Source organism: Xiphophorus maculatus, chromosome 19 (genome assembly GCF_002775205.1).
Source record: "Xiphophorus maculatus strain JP 163 A chromosome 19, X_maculatus-5.0-male, whole genome shotgun sequence".
NCBI classification, from domain to species: Eukaryota; Metazoa; Chordata; class Actinopteri; order Cyprinodontiformes; family Poeciliidae; genus Xiphophorus; species Xiphophorus maculatus.
In genome coordinates this window covers 18,762,270-18,775,067 of record NC_036461.1, presented here as the reverse complement: position 1 = coordinate 18,775,067, position 12,798 = coordinate 18,762,270, and the positions used below count along the sequence as shown (strand labels likewise).

The 12,798-nt window shown below is 39.8% G+C and overlaps 1 protein-coding gene across 9 annotated transcripts in view; it reads left to right on the top strand.

Moving 5' to 3' along the window:
- Positions 1-6,077: 6,077 nt before the first annotated feature.
- Positions 6,078-12,798, top strand: part of LOC102221770 (estrogen receptor beta-like) — a 66,803-nt gene continuing 60,082 nt past the window's right edge. For all 9 annotated transcript variants that reach the window (XR_002754479.1, XR_002754478.1, XM_023352697.1 and 6 more), the window contains exon 1: positions 6,078-6,303. The gene's annotated coding sequence lies outside the window, so the exon portion shown is untranslated. The remainder of the gene's footprint in view (positions 6,304-12,798) is intronic.

The following is a 12,798-nucleotide window of genomic DNA, read 5'->3' as shown; positions in this document are numbered from 1 at the left end:
ACTCTCTGCTATACTTTATCGCTATTTCTCCTTGGAGAAACAAATCAGGTGGGCCGTCCCAGTGGTCGGCACAAGGCTGGACTCTCTGCCAACAGTGACAGAGAGGAGAACACCGGAGAATATCCTTGCTCTTATGGACACCAGCCACATTCTGCAGTAGCGCCTGCAACTGTACGGCTGTACACACTGCGTACCTTAAGATTTTCCTTTAAGTATAAAAAAAAAGAAAAATGGGATTGGATTTTTTATTATCTAACCTTCTTTACTATAAGCAAAATTGTGGAGAGAAAAAAAAGGCCTTTTGTGTCAAAACATCTTAAATGTAGCCACATCTGTGTGACTCTATGGGAGTGGGAACATGTACATCCTGAGCCTAAATGTTATTGGTCAGTTTACTTATTTATTTTTATTTGTTTATTTGGCAGCTTGGCGCTTGTTCTGTAAGCTAAATGTGACTATGTAGTGAAGTTAGCTAAAATGAAATAAGCACAATGTAAATGCGCCGGTAGTTCTTAGAGAGGTCAAGTGAATCCTCCTGTGCCCCACCAGAACCCAGAAATCAGCTCTTTAGTTCGACTGCTGTCGAACTAAAGAGCTGATGTGTGACGGGTCAATCAGTTGACCGACTTTGACATCTGTCATTGTCTTTCTGAACATAACTCTAAGACTGCAGGGGAGTTAAATAGTTCAATCAAGTCGAAACTTTGCCCAAAGAGAAGCAATGAAGCAAACGTTGCTTCACTTCCTCCTGCTTTGGAAATGTCAGACACACTGCCTGAACCTGGGAACCTCCATTCTTACTCCTGGGAACCTCCATCTTTCCTCCTGTGGTGGATTAGATTTGTTGTTTTTGTGGGTCATGCACATTATGTGTGGGGCAACTGTGGCTCTGTGGGTAGAGCAGTCATCTTGTGATTGGAAGGTTCCAGGTTTCTCCTGCCACATGTCAATGTGTCCCTGGACAAGGCACTTAACCACAAATTACCTAGAAATCAGTGTATGAATGGGTGATTGGGATGCTAGGGTAAAGCACTTTGAGTGGTCAAAATGACCGTTACCATTTATGTCCTTATGGCCTGTATTTTACATTATGAAAATGTACCATTTATATTTTCATAAAACTGCACCATGACTGAATTGAATGCTGTTTCATGACCACCCTGCTCTGCCTGATGATGTAACCTTACTTTGAGTTGGTCTGTCACATAAAATCCCAAAAAAGACTGCAAGAGCTGAAAATCTAAATAGTTCTTTAATTTTTTGCCAGTTTTGTCTTATTTGTCAAGAAATACATACATTTAGAGTAATATAGGTCTGTCTTTAATTTGTTATCACAGTAGTCACGATAACAACAACTTCATAATTTCTGAACAAGGCTAAAAGTAAAGGCTCTATTATTAAGCTTTTGACACAATTTGTTTTCAGAAAAAGAAGATAAATTGATTTGACTTTCCAGAGTAAAAGAGTTGAGACAAAAAGTTGTGTTAGTGACCAAACTTTTAACAAAAGAACCAAATGACACTGAGTTACCCTTTTGGCCCTTTCAAAGCTATTTAAAACTGATTTCAGGCATAAAATCTATTCACTAAACCCCTCAGCTGCATGTTGAGTGGGGGTCAGAAGCAAAATTGTTGCATACACAAAAAGGAGAAAAATCCATAAAATGAGTTTAGGAAAAGCCAGTTGAAATGAGACAGAGTGACCTTAAATATTTCAGGTGTGTCTGGAAAGATTAAGGTGGAATATATTATCAAATCTACATTGACATCATCAAAAAGCTCCCGTGTCAGTATAGGTTCATAGTTATCCAGGTCACAAGCTGGAACTCATTTCCTATTACTTTTCTTTTTTGCAATATGTAGGATTCAGGTTAATGCTAAATTAACCTATATGGTGTACATATATTTACCATATACATGGTAAATATATGAACCAGTGCAATTTATTTTAAACTTTGTAATGATTGTGATTTTCACAGAACAAAGTCCACTATATGGTACTCCAAGAGGTGACGGAAAGAAGCTGCATAGGTTGGTAAATGGATATTACAGTTTTTTCTCAATGGCTTTGGTGCATTTCTCAAATAATTTTTGACATTTGCAAAACAGTAAGTACATTTCTCAAACAGCAAAACACAATGGATTATTTGCATAATTCAGTTTCTTTCTCAAAATCAGTAGTTCATATCTCAAAAATAAATATGTGTATCAATGAACACATCAGTGTCCCAGAATGACAAGTTCCTGATTCATTGTGTTCAGATAAGACAGTCAAATTGATTAGTCATGTTGTCAATATACTGTAGCGGTTTACTCTGGAGGGATATCCTGCTGTAAACTATGGCTAAAGTATTGATGACAAGTATTGCATATTGTAATTGTGGAAGATCAATGGCAAGGGACTGGACAAAATTCACATTTATGATTTTACTGTAAATGTTTGACAGACTGTGCCATTGTGATGCTAAAAGGAAAAGACTGTACAACCAAAAAAGTAGAAATGGGAACATAAAACCATCTCCTTATTGAAAACTAACATTAGGTTTGTAGGAGTTACAGTGCAGTCTTTCTATACTTTCCATTTGTATGTTGAAAAAATATCTTCAGTGGGGTTAAAGAATGAAGAGCAAGGTGAGAGGTACTTCATCAGAATCCTGTTGTGGATCATAAATCATTACCTGATGATTATGGAGTGTTGGAAACTGGCATTATGTCCCCAGTCTCTTCTGCACCTTCCTTTGTTTTGCCTCTTAACCAGTGATGTCAGTAACGCCCTATAGCCTACTTAGTAACGCGTTACTGACGTCGGACCACTTTTTTCAGTAACGAGTAATCTAACGCGTTGCTATTTGATATCCAGTAGTCAGACTACAGTTACTTATCAAAATCATTTTGCGTTACTCTGCGTTACTATTTTATTTTGGAATTTCATTTTATTTCCTCTACGCGTCTTGTCGAGTGACCGCCGTTTTTATGCGACAGTCTCAGCAGCGACAGAAATGTAAACAATGGAGGGAAGAGGGAGACGCGCATTTTGTTGGTAGAAAAACAGGAACTACTTTGAGTTTCTGTCGCCAAGTCCGACTATTATAAGCGGCTGTGGACGTTTTTTTTTTTTTGTTTTTTTTTAAGTCGCTAGCAAATTTAATGAGTCGCGGGTTGCGCTTTTTGGGCTCGTTTTTGAACGTGAAGTTGCTCATTTGGGCTTGGAAATAAGCAGACTTAAACCCCAGAATGTGTCTGACCTCCAGTTAGTTTTAGTCAGGCTCTCCCTATCTATCATTTCCCGGATGATCCGTCCCGCTGCGTCTTTGTTAATGTCAAGTTAATATATTTACCTGTTAATTACGTCGAGCTATCCAGAACATTGGAAACATCAAGACTAATATGAACAGAGCAATAAACGTGAAAACAGCCACGAATGAACGAGTCCGTAAAGTTGTGCAACTAAACGCCATTATAATTATTAATATTAAGATAAGTGTCACAAATCTGTGCAGCAGCCATCTGAATTGTGGAGCCGCAGGAGGAGCGCTGTGTGCTGCGCTCTGACACCAAACGCAGGGCCGTAACGCACAACCTGGAGGCTGGGGGGTTAAAATCCTTCTTAGAGTTTTCCAGACAACAGTGGACCACACAAAAACATACACAAATTACTAACGGGTTTTTTTTTGTACTGTAACCAATCTCTTCTTCAGTTCAACCTTATAAATTGAGATACATTGTTGATGTTACCATTATAAAATAGTTTACAATTAAGTATTGTCAAAGATTAATGTAATTTTCACAACATTATTGTTAGCAGCTGCTGAAAGTAGCTAAAAAAATTACTTTTAATGCAACTTAGTTACTTTCCAAATCAAGTAGTCAGTAATCTAACTGAGTTTACCTTTTCAAGGAGTAATCAGTAATCCAATTAAAGTTACTTTTTCAAAGTAACTATGCCATCACTGCTCCTAACAGAGAAAGAGGCCTCACTACTCTTCCCTTTCTTCTCTGTCTGTTGACTCCATTCTTGTGTCCTTCTATTGTCAGAAATGTATGAATGTGTTGTTTTCCAGGTTTAAACACTTGTCAGCTCATGGTTTATGAGATGTGTAAATGTGTCTATATTAATATTTGTATAATTACACAAAATGTGTTTCTTTAATGCATTGATCTGTTCATATCTGACAGTTCCTGTGCTCCACTGTATCTATTATTGAGGGTTTGATCATCCAGCTCCGCCTCATGTTCTTCATCTTTTGTACAGGTTCTTCAGGACCGTTATAAATACCAAGTTAATCTTCTCTTCCTTTTTGTTATTTGTTCCACTTGGAAGAGGCATGTTTTATAATCTACCATAATCCTTTTATTTATACTGTTCAAATGTTTATCTTTGCTTTCTGCATTAATGATAGGTCTGATAGATAATGAATAGTTTCACTTGAGTCGTTATTACGTTTGATGGTGCTAAACACTTGGTGTAGTTATGACCACAATGTGCAATGTAAGCTAACATAGACTATTATTTTGTATAGATCAGGCTTGGAGATCTCTGACAAATGCTATGTGCTGATACTATTATCTCAAGGTTGTCAGGTTGAATAAATGAAGACCACCTCTGAATTCAGAGCTGGTGTCTTGTGGTTTGTCTGATCACCTAACAAACAAACTCAGACAAACTCAGAAGTCAACCGGTCACACTAGGACCTTCATTCTATTCCAGAAAATGAGTAAATCATTGGTTGATATAATGCTCCACATATTTTCCTAAATTGAAAACAATTAGCAAATTACCAATTCAGGACAAACTTAGAAAAAAACTTCTAATGGAATTATATAGCTATAAACCTATACAATGAAATTAAATATTGTGGAGGGAGGTCGAGACTGTTCCACAGAAACCCATATACGGTAATACATTTTGACCAACATGACAAAAGCAATTGAAAATGTAGGAAAAAGCAGAGAATTAATTGTACAAATTTCTAGCATGATGTAGAAAATCAATTGTAACTTGGCCCAAGGATCTGGAAACTGCTTTTTCTATGTGCACAACTGACAAATTGATTTGAAGATTTTTGAGAATTTTAGTTCTGTTTTGAGAAATGCATCAAAGCGACTGAGAAAAACTAACAATTTTTACTGTAAAGTTTCAGTATTTTGTTAATAAATTCTGGGTGTGATTCCAAGAGAAGGTGTTCATTCTTAATGTGTTTGCTTTGCTTGCTTACTGCATTCATTGCTCTATAAAATCACTCTTGACCCAGGCACATACTTGATGGCACCTCAGACCAAGTACTGTAGCATGCAACTTCTGTAACTTTCTAGTCTCTTTATCACCTACAGCACCTTCATCCTTTAAAGGACAGCCTTTATCATCAGCAGCAAGCTCTCCTCTGCTGTCTTTCCCAGCATCAGCCTAACCCTTCTTGTCTCTGGAGGTTTGGCCACCAGCGCCTCCTTTCTGCGAAGGATTTCCTGCTTCCTCATGTCATGGCCTGCAGATGTTCTGGTCCCTCTTGCTGCTCTTCTCAGTGTTTTTGCCTTAACAGCTCTTATGTGGTTTCTGGACTCCCCATCTGGATTTTATTTAGGGGTATCAGACTTAAGGAGGTTGAACAAATACCCATGCCACACATTTTTGTTTGAAAAGCATATCAAACTAAATTTAATTACATGTCACAATTACAAACTACTCTGAATTGGCCTATCACATAGCATCCCAATGAAAATGTCAAGTTGTCAAGTTGAGGTTGAAGCTAAACGGCCATTTCACTGACTTCCATCTTGTTTAAGATGGAAATCTTAAACATGTCTTAAACAGTCTTAAACGGTTTAATGGATGTCAGAGCTGGTGCGCTTCAGACACGTCCAAATCATGCTCCTTCTTTCTTTCTCTCTCTACACTAGCATTATTATCCAGCACATGGTCTTGTAGCTGCAGGTGAGGCAAGACCAGCAGCAGTGTGGGGGATGCTGCTGAGGCTCCCTCCTCTGTGCGCAAGAGGGGGCGTGGCCGCTGACGTTTCGAAATGGGCCAAAGCTTCATGTTTGCTCTTTGATTGCTGGATTCGGCAGAGGGGAGGGGGAGAAGGGAGGTGGTCGAAAACATACCGGCAGGCATGAAGTTCTCAGAGGACAAAAATCTTAGGAAGAGGCGCTGCGGTTGTCTGAAACTTTCGTTGTACTTCAGTCCCGTGTTTCCGTCTTTTTGGGCTCATTGGTGCTGCAGCTTTGAAGGCGCAGAAAGACCGTTTGCAAGTCCAGAGGAAGCAGAGGCAGTTGGTTTGGTGTGAGCAGCGCATCAACTGAGTGACAGGTTAGTGACTCCATGCCTTCCCGTCATGTCAGGCTCAGAGAGCGGAGTTCACTCCGACAGGTGCTCCTCCTGCAGCCCGTGAGCCGCACCAGGAGTCTGAGAGAAGCTCTGCTGCGAACAGGTTCCGGGCTGGGCTAGACAGATGGCAAGTTTTCTCAGATCATAACTAAGACTAATAATAACTAATATAACTTACTGCGTTTAGATCTAAACTGGAGTATGAAAAGAATAGTTTGATTTAAAATTGTACGTCTAAGCTTCTCACAATAGAACACCGAAAATAAATTGTTTTTAAAATAATATACCGGAGCTCAGACTTCATCAACTGTGACTAAATGTGGCATGTTTTCTAGTAGACACAGAAATAAATGAAATATGAATGGAAAAAAAAGTTTTATAAGATGGACAGAAATGAAAATAAGATGTTATTGAAATAAGAATCGAAGTTTTATTACCTTTTCCCTGGGCTTTTTGTCTATTTTTGACAAAAAAGTTTTTTTTTTCTTTTTACAAAATATATTTCAAAAATAATGGATTAAGGGTTATTTTAATAACATTACTGATTTAAACAGTCGAAGGTTTTAAAGGATGCAGTGACTTTTAAAAAAAAGTGTTAGCATAAAAGTGTTTTTTTTTTTTTTAGTAAAAGTGCTATTGTGCAGAATACAACCATTTATGCAGGTCTGTTCTTTAACACTAATGTGGGAAGGATCTGTGAGCCGAAGCGGAGGGCGGCTACAATGGAGGAGTGAAAGGAGGCAAGAGCAGCAGGAACAGCCTGGTGCTCAAAGCAGCCAAAGAACTTTTTTTCCCCTTTTTAGTCTTTCTAGAGAAAGTCTAGGAGTCTAAGGAGCTGATGTCTGCTGGTTAATTAGTTGGACTATCTTCTCTGATAGAGGATGCAGTCACATGCCACACAAAGTTTGCCCACTGTAAACAGTGCTACTTCACAAATATTTTTACAGTTCTGTCATCTTTCTATCAGTACTTTATATTGGAACTTTTTAAACCCAGAAGCCAGGCTGGGTGAAGAATGCATGTATACCATGGAGGTGTGTAAAGATTTCACTTAATAGAGCATTGTAAATTTTTTCTGCGTTTTTTTTTTTAATTGTCTTTAGTAAATTAGGTAAATATTTTTACATATTAAACATTACCATAATAATGGATCGGAAATCTAAATTGTATCAGTGTAGGAATGCATGTGTTTGTGAGTGTGACCGGGTCAATGTGATTCTAGTGTTAAGTGTTTAGAAAAAGGCAATATAAATTCAGTTAATTTACATGTCTAATTTTACACATATATTATATTTTAAACAAATTAAATATTTGTTAAACTTTATATCAACACAAAACTGATTTTTGAACGGTACTAAACATTAGTTATTCAAATTATTGAAATTTTTTTTCAAGCATATTAATTTCTTAATGTAATGCTCACTAAAGGTTATTTTAATGTTGTTGGCTTTGCTTCTGTAAGTCCGCTATGCTGTTGCTGCATGCTCACCCAGTGAATGCTGCCAGTCAGGCCCTATAAGAAATTTGAATCTTTATTTCTCAAACTTCAAAGCTATGCAGACATGCACTTCAACTGAAGCAGACAATTGAGCCAAAACATGAGTTATTGGCGTTATGTTTAAATGCAGGGTACAAATCAACATGAAATTAAAATAAATGTTTTGTTTGTTCCCCTTAGTAGCACTGAGACAGGCAGCTGGATGTAGAGCAGGAGTGTGTAGGTGGGAGACCATGAAGGCAGAGCTGAAGCGGGAAACATTTTGGCACTAAGAACCAAATTCTGACGGAATCTGGATAAAACACCAACTCTTCCCTGTAAGCGAATTGCAGGAGATCCTGGGCATGTTCCACCTGGGGTCTGAGGAGGCCGAGGAAGAGCCGCTCCTACGTCTTCATCAGGTGTGAAGTGAGTGCCACGGGCTGAAAGTCATTCAGCTCGCTGGGCCTGTTCTTCTTGGGCACTGGGACGATGCAGGATGTCTTCCAGAGGGTGGGCACTTCCCTTAGCTGCAGGCTGAGGTTGAAGATCCACTGTAGTGGCTCTCCCAATTCAGTAGCGCAGGTCTTCAGCAGCCTTGGACACACCTGGTCCGGCCCTGCTGCTTTCCTGGGCTTAAGCTTCCTCAGCTGTTCTCTGACCTGGTCTGTGGTGATGTGGGGCGGGGGTTGTGCTGAGGTGTGTGGGGGGGTTGTCAGTGTAGTGTTGTCTGGGGGGAGGTGTGTGGTAAGGAGCAGGGGTGGCTGCAGTGAGAGAGGGGGTTAGGTGGCCATGGACTGGTTGAACCTGTTGAAGAAGTTGTTCAGTTCGTTTGCCCTCTCCATTGTTCCCCCAACGACTCTGGTCTTTGTGTTGAAGCCAGTGATGGTCCTCACACCTTCCCAGACCTCCTTCATGTTGTTCTCTCTCAGCTTCTGCTCCACCTTTCTCCTGTAACTGTCTTTTGCTTCCCTCACACACTGTTTCACCTCCTGCTGTGCTGCCTTCATGGTCTCCCTGTCTCCTCTCCTGAAGGCAGCCTTCTTCTTATTGAGGACAGTTTTGACTTCCCGCGTTACCCATGGCTTGTTATTAGGGTAACAGCGGACAGTCTTGGCAGGGGATACCACATCTGCACAGAAGTTCAGATAGTCCATCAGGCAGTGTGTCAGCCCCTCTATGTCCTTGCTATGCGGGCTGAACAGTGCATCCCAGTCCGTGGTGTTATAACAGTCTCTCAGAGCACTCTCCATCTCAGGGGACCACCTCCTGATGGAGCGGGATGTTGTAGGCTGCTTTTGGACCAGGGGGGTGTACAGTGGCTGTAAGTGAACGAGGTTGTGATCTGACTTCCCTAGTGGGGGCAGGGGTGTTGCTCTGTATGCATCCCTCACATTGGCATACAGGAGATCGATTGTCCTGTTATTCCTAGTGTGGCAGTCAACAGCTTGGTGGAAAGTGGCCAAAGTAGAGTCCAAAGTCACATGATTGAAGTCCCCAGAAATTATAATAAAAGCATCAGGATGTTGTGTCTGTAGCCTTGCTGTGACAGAGTGGATTTTTTCACATGCAGTGGTAGCGTCCGCTCTCAGTGGAATGTAAACGCAGATGGAGATCACGTGATTAAACTCCCTCGGCAGATAGTATGGCCGCAGGCTAACGGCTAGTAGCTCGAGGTCCCGGAAACACCAAACAGTCTTTACAGTGATATGTCCTGGGTTACACCATCGGTTGTTCACATACATGATGAGTCCCCCACCTTTTCTTTTACCACTCGCTTTCGTGTCCCTATCAGCCCTCACAGCGGTGAATCCTGGCAGGTCCACGTTAGCATCCAGCACGAGGTGGTTTAGCCATGTCTCTGTAAAGATGAACAAGCTGCTCTCTCTGTAGATCCGCTGGTTGTTCAGTGCAGACAGCTCATCGATCTTGTTCGGCAGCGAGTTCACATTCCCCATGATTACAGTGGGAATCGATGGCTTGTATAGCCTCCTATTGTCCGCTAGCTTGGCCTTCAGTTTAGCCCCAGCCTTGCAGCCCCTCGGTCTCCTCCTCAGCTCCACCGGAATGTTGTGCCTTATGCCGGCTTGTCCCATTGTTCTACAGTCCAGTAGTTCCTCTCTTGAATAAGTGAGAAAAAAGTCTCCTGGTTGCGTATTTAGTTTGAAATTATCCATGGAATAAATAAAGAGCACACACAGCAACTTAAGAAGTTTAAAAAAAAAGCTAAAAACTGTAGAGCTACTGGAGAGGCAGCCGTCTCCCACAGCGCCAAGACTTTTATTGTGAGTAAACACTTCCATAATTGTCAAGTCTCGCTTTAGCCAGGAAACTACTGTATTTCACCCCTCTTTCCCACCATCCTTCCGAATTAGTATTTTCCCGTAAATTTCCTGTATTATAATGTAATCATTTCAAATAAGAATTTCTGTACTTCTCCATATTGAATTAAGTCATTAACTTTGTGAGAACTTCCACTTACAGTAGCTTAGAAGGCAGTTTGTGCGAGATTAGTGCAGACAGCGGGAACAAACCAGGTGGTGTGCCAAAAAGTGACAGTGGGTCAAATACAGTACTGATCGCGTGCGATGGGGCCCCTAGCGCCCCCATGAAGGAGTGCGCTAGGGAGCGCATTTAGTCTGCTGGAATGTCTTTTTCATGGGTTATTTGCATTAAGCTAGGTTACATTTCAAACCACTATGTGACCACTGTTCTGTGATGGATAGAACTCCATCCATCCATCAATAAATTATCCAACACTTTTATCCCTTCTGGGGTCATGAGAGGTGCTGGTGTCTATCTCCAGCGGTCAGTGGGTGAGAGGTGAGGTCACCTGGAAAGGTTGCCAGTCCGTCACAATGGATGGAACTCTATAAATAATAATAATAATGATAAAGTTTTTTTTAACTGTTGGGTTCTACTAATTCAGAAAATTAAAGCATATGTTTTATGCACTAAATAGCGGAATGCATTCTGTGTCACACCAAAAAGCTACCAAAAATGCCCAATATATGTCCATTTCCTGTCCAGTGAAATGCAATTTATACCTGAAATAACTGTTTAACTCAAAGGGATTATATCATGCAGGATATACATATGCAAAATAACTGTGCTTCAATTCCCTTTTTCCTTTTCATTTAGGCTGTATTATAGGAATTACATAGAAATCGGCACTACATTTCAGTGTCAAAGGTCTGAGCACCTAAGTGTGTCTTGTAAGTGCTGGATAGGTAGATATTTTAGATTTCTTGTAAACCTGCCTTTAAGGGATGCTAGACCTTGGACAGTTGGGCTGATGGGACGGTTTGCGATGGAATATTTCCTTTATTTTTAAATCCAAACTTGACAGCTGTGCACTTCATAGAGGGGTGTAGGGTGCAGTGTGAGTATTGGGACGGGCCATAAATTAGAGTTATAGGAACAGACTAATCACTTAAAGAACAATGCTAAGCAATTCACTGAAATGATTATCAATAAACATAAATCTTACCCACAATCCCTCACTGAAGCCACATGACAGACTGTCAAACACCTCAGAATAATGCAAATATATAAATTCTGGCTTCAGTTACCATATTAATCAACTTTTTCCATCTTCATTTGTCTTCACAATGTTAAACAATATTCACCAAAGAGCAAATTGGTAGAAAAAGTGGGTCTCTACACTCTCACATTAATACTGCAGTTATGTATTGATGAAAGAAGGAAATGGCTGGTGACTTTCACTAGAATTTGAAGAAGTGTAACAGCTCTTTTGTATTTCTGAAAAACTGAAAAACAATCTATAGTTACAAAACTCCCCTAGGATTTTTCCCAAAAACTTCAGCTTCTCAGTTATAAACTAAAATTACCAAAAATATCTTCATAAAAACAGTCATACCACTAAAGTAACTTCAGGGTGAGCTTCTGAACATGCGCAATGTCTCCTTAACACGATACACAAAGGTTTGGGTTGTTGAATTCGCTCAGCCCAGTAATGTTGCATTAAAAAAAAAGCAGTTTCTGTTACTTTAACAAGTCAAAAAACTGTAAGTTAAACTTACTAAAGTAGCTATGTTTGAAATTCCAACTCGTATATATCATTTAATTTGAGCATAGCTCCATATATTTAGTTCAACAATTTGCTGCATTCATTTTCCAGCAGGTGTTGACCTGCTGGGTTTTCAAAAGTTCAGCTAGATAGGGTGGTGAAAGGCCATTCAGCTTTAAAAACAAACAGCAGCAGTTTGAACTGTATTACCAGTGCAGAGATGAAAACAAGTGATATTTTTATGTTTATGGGAGTGAGTGATCAAGTGAGTGGCAGAGTTTTGTACAAGCTGTAAACGAGAGATGAAAGACTGGTTGATATCATTATATAACAGCTCTGTTGAGTTTTTCTCTGCATTTCAGTTAGAATGAGGTCTGCCCTTTGACTGGGACATTGCTACAGTTTTCTGGAGCTGGCACCTGCAACTGTAAGCTACAGAAACTACTCTTTTAGCAGAGGAGCTCACACTAAGGAGGTCTTGGGGTGTACAGAATTTTTTGCACCAGTGCAAAAACTTTAGCCTCAGCTTTGTTTAAAAGTGACATAAAATCTGTTCTATATTATTGTTAATTTAGGGTTTTATGTTTTTAGAACAGGGTATTATGTTGAGGAGCAAAAAATCCTAGCATTGAAGAAAGGAAGACTTTCTGTATTATTATGACTGTGTTTGCTTCAGTCATATTTCATTATCTCAGTTCTACAGAGATAATGTGCGAAATTAAATCAACCCATGAAGTAATTTGAATTATTCCTATTTGAGAAATTTAGGAGAGCAAAGACAGGGGCTCTTCTAGACAAAAATAGAAGGGAAAAATTGGATCAGAGATCAAGTTCTGATAAATGCAAAAAAATAATTCTGAAAATAAACAAGAGACCCTCAGGACAGAAAACCATGCACTTATGCACACACTTGTATCTAAGAGCAGTTTAGAGAGACCATTTAACCTAACAGTCATGTTTTCAAACTGTG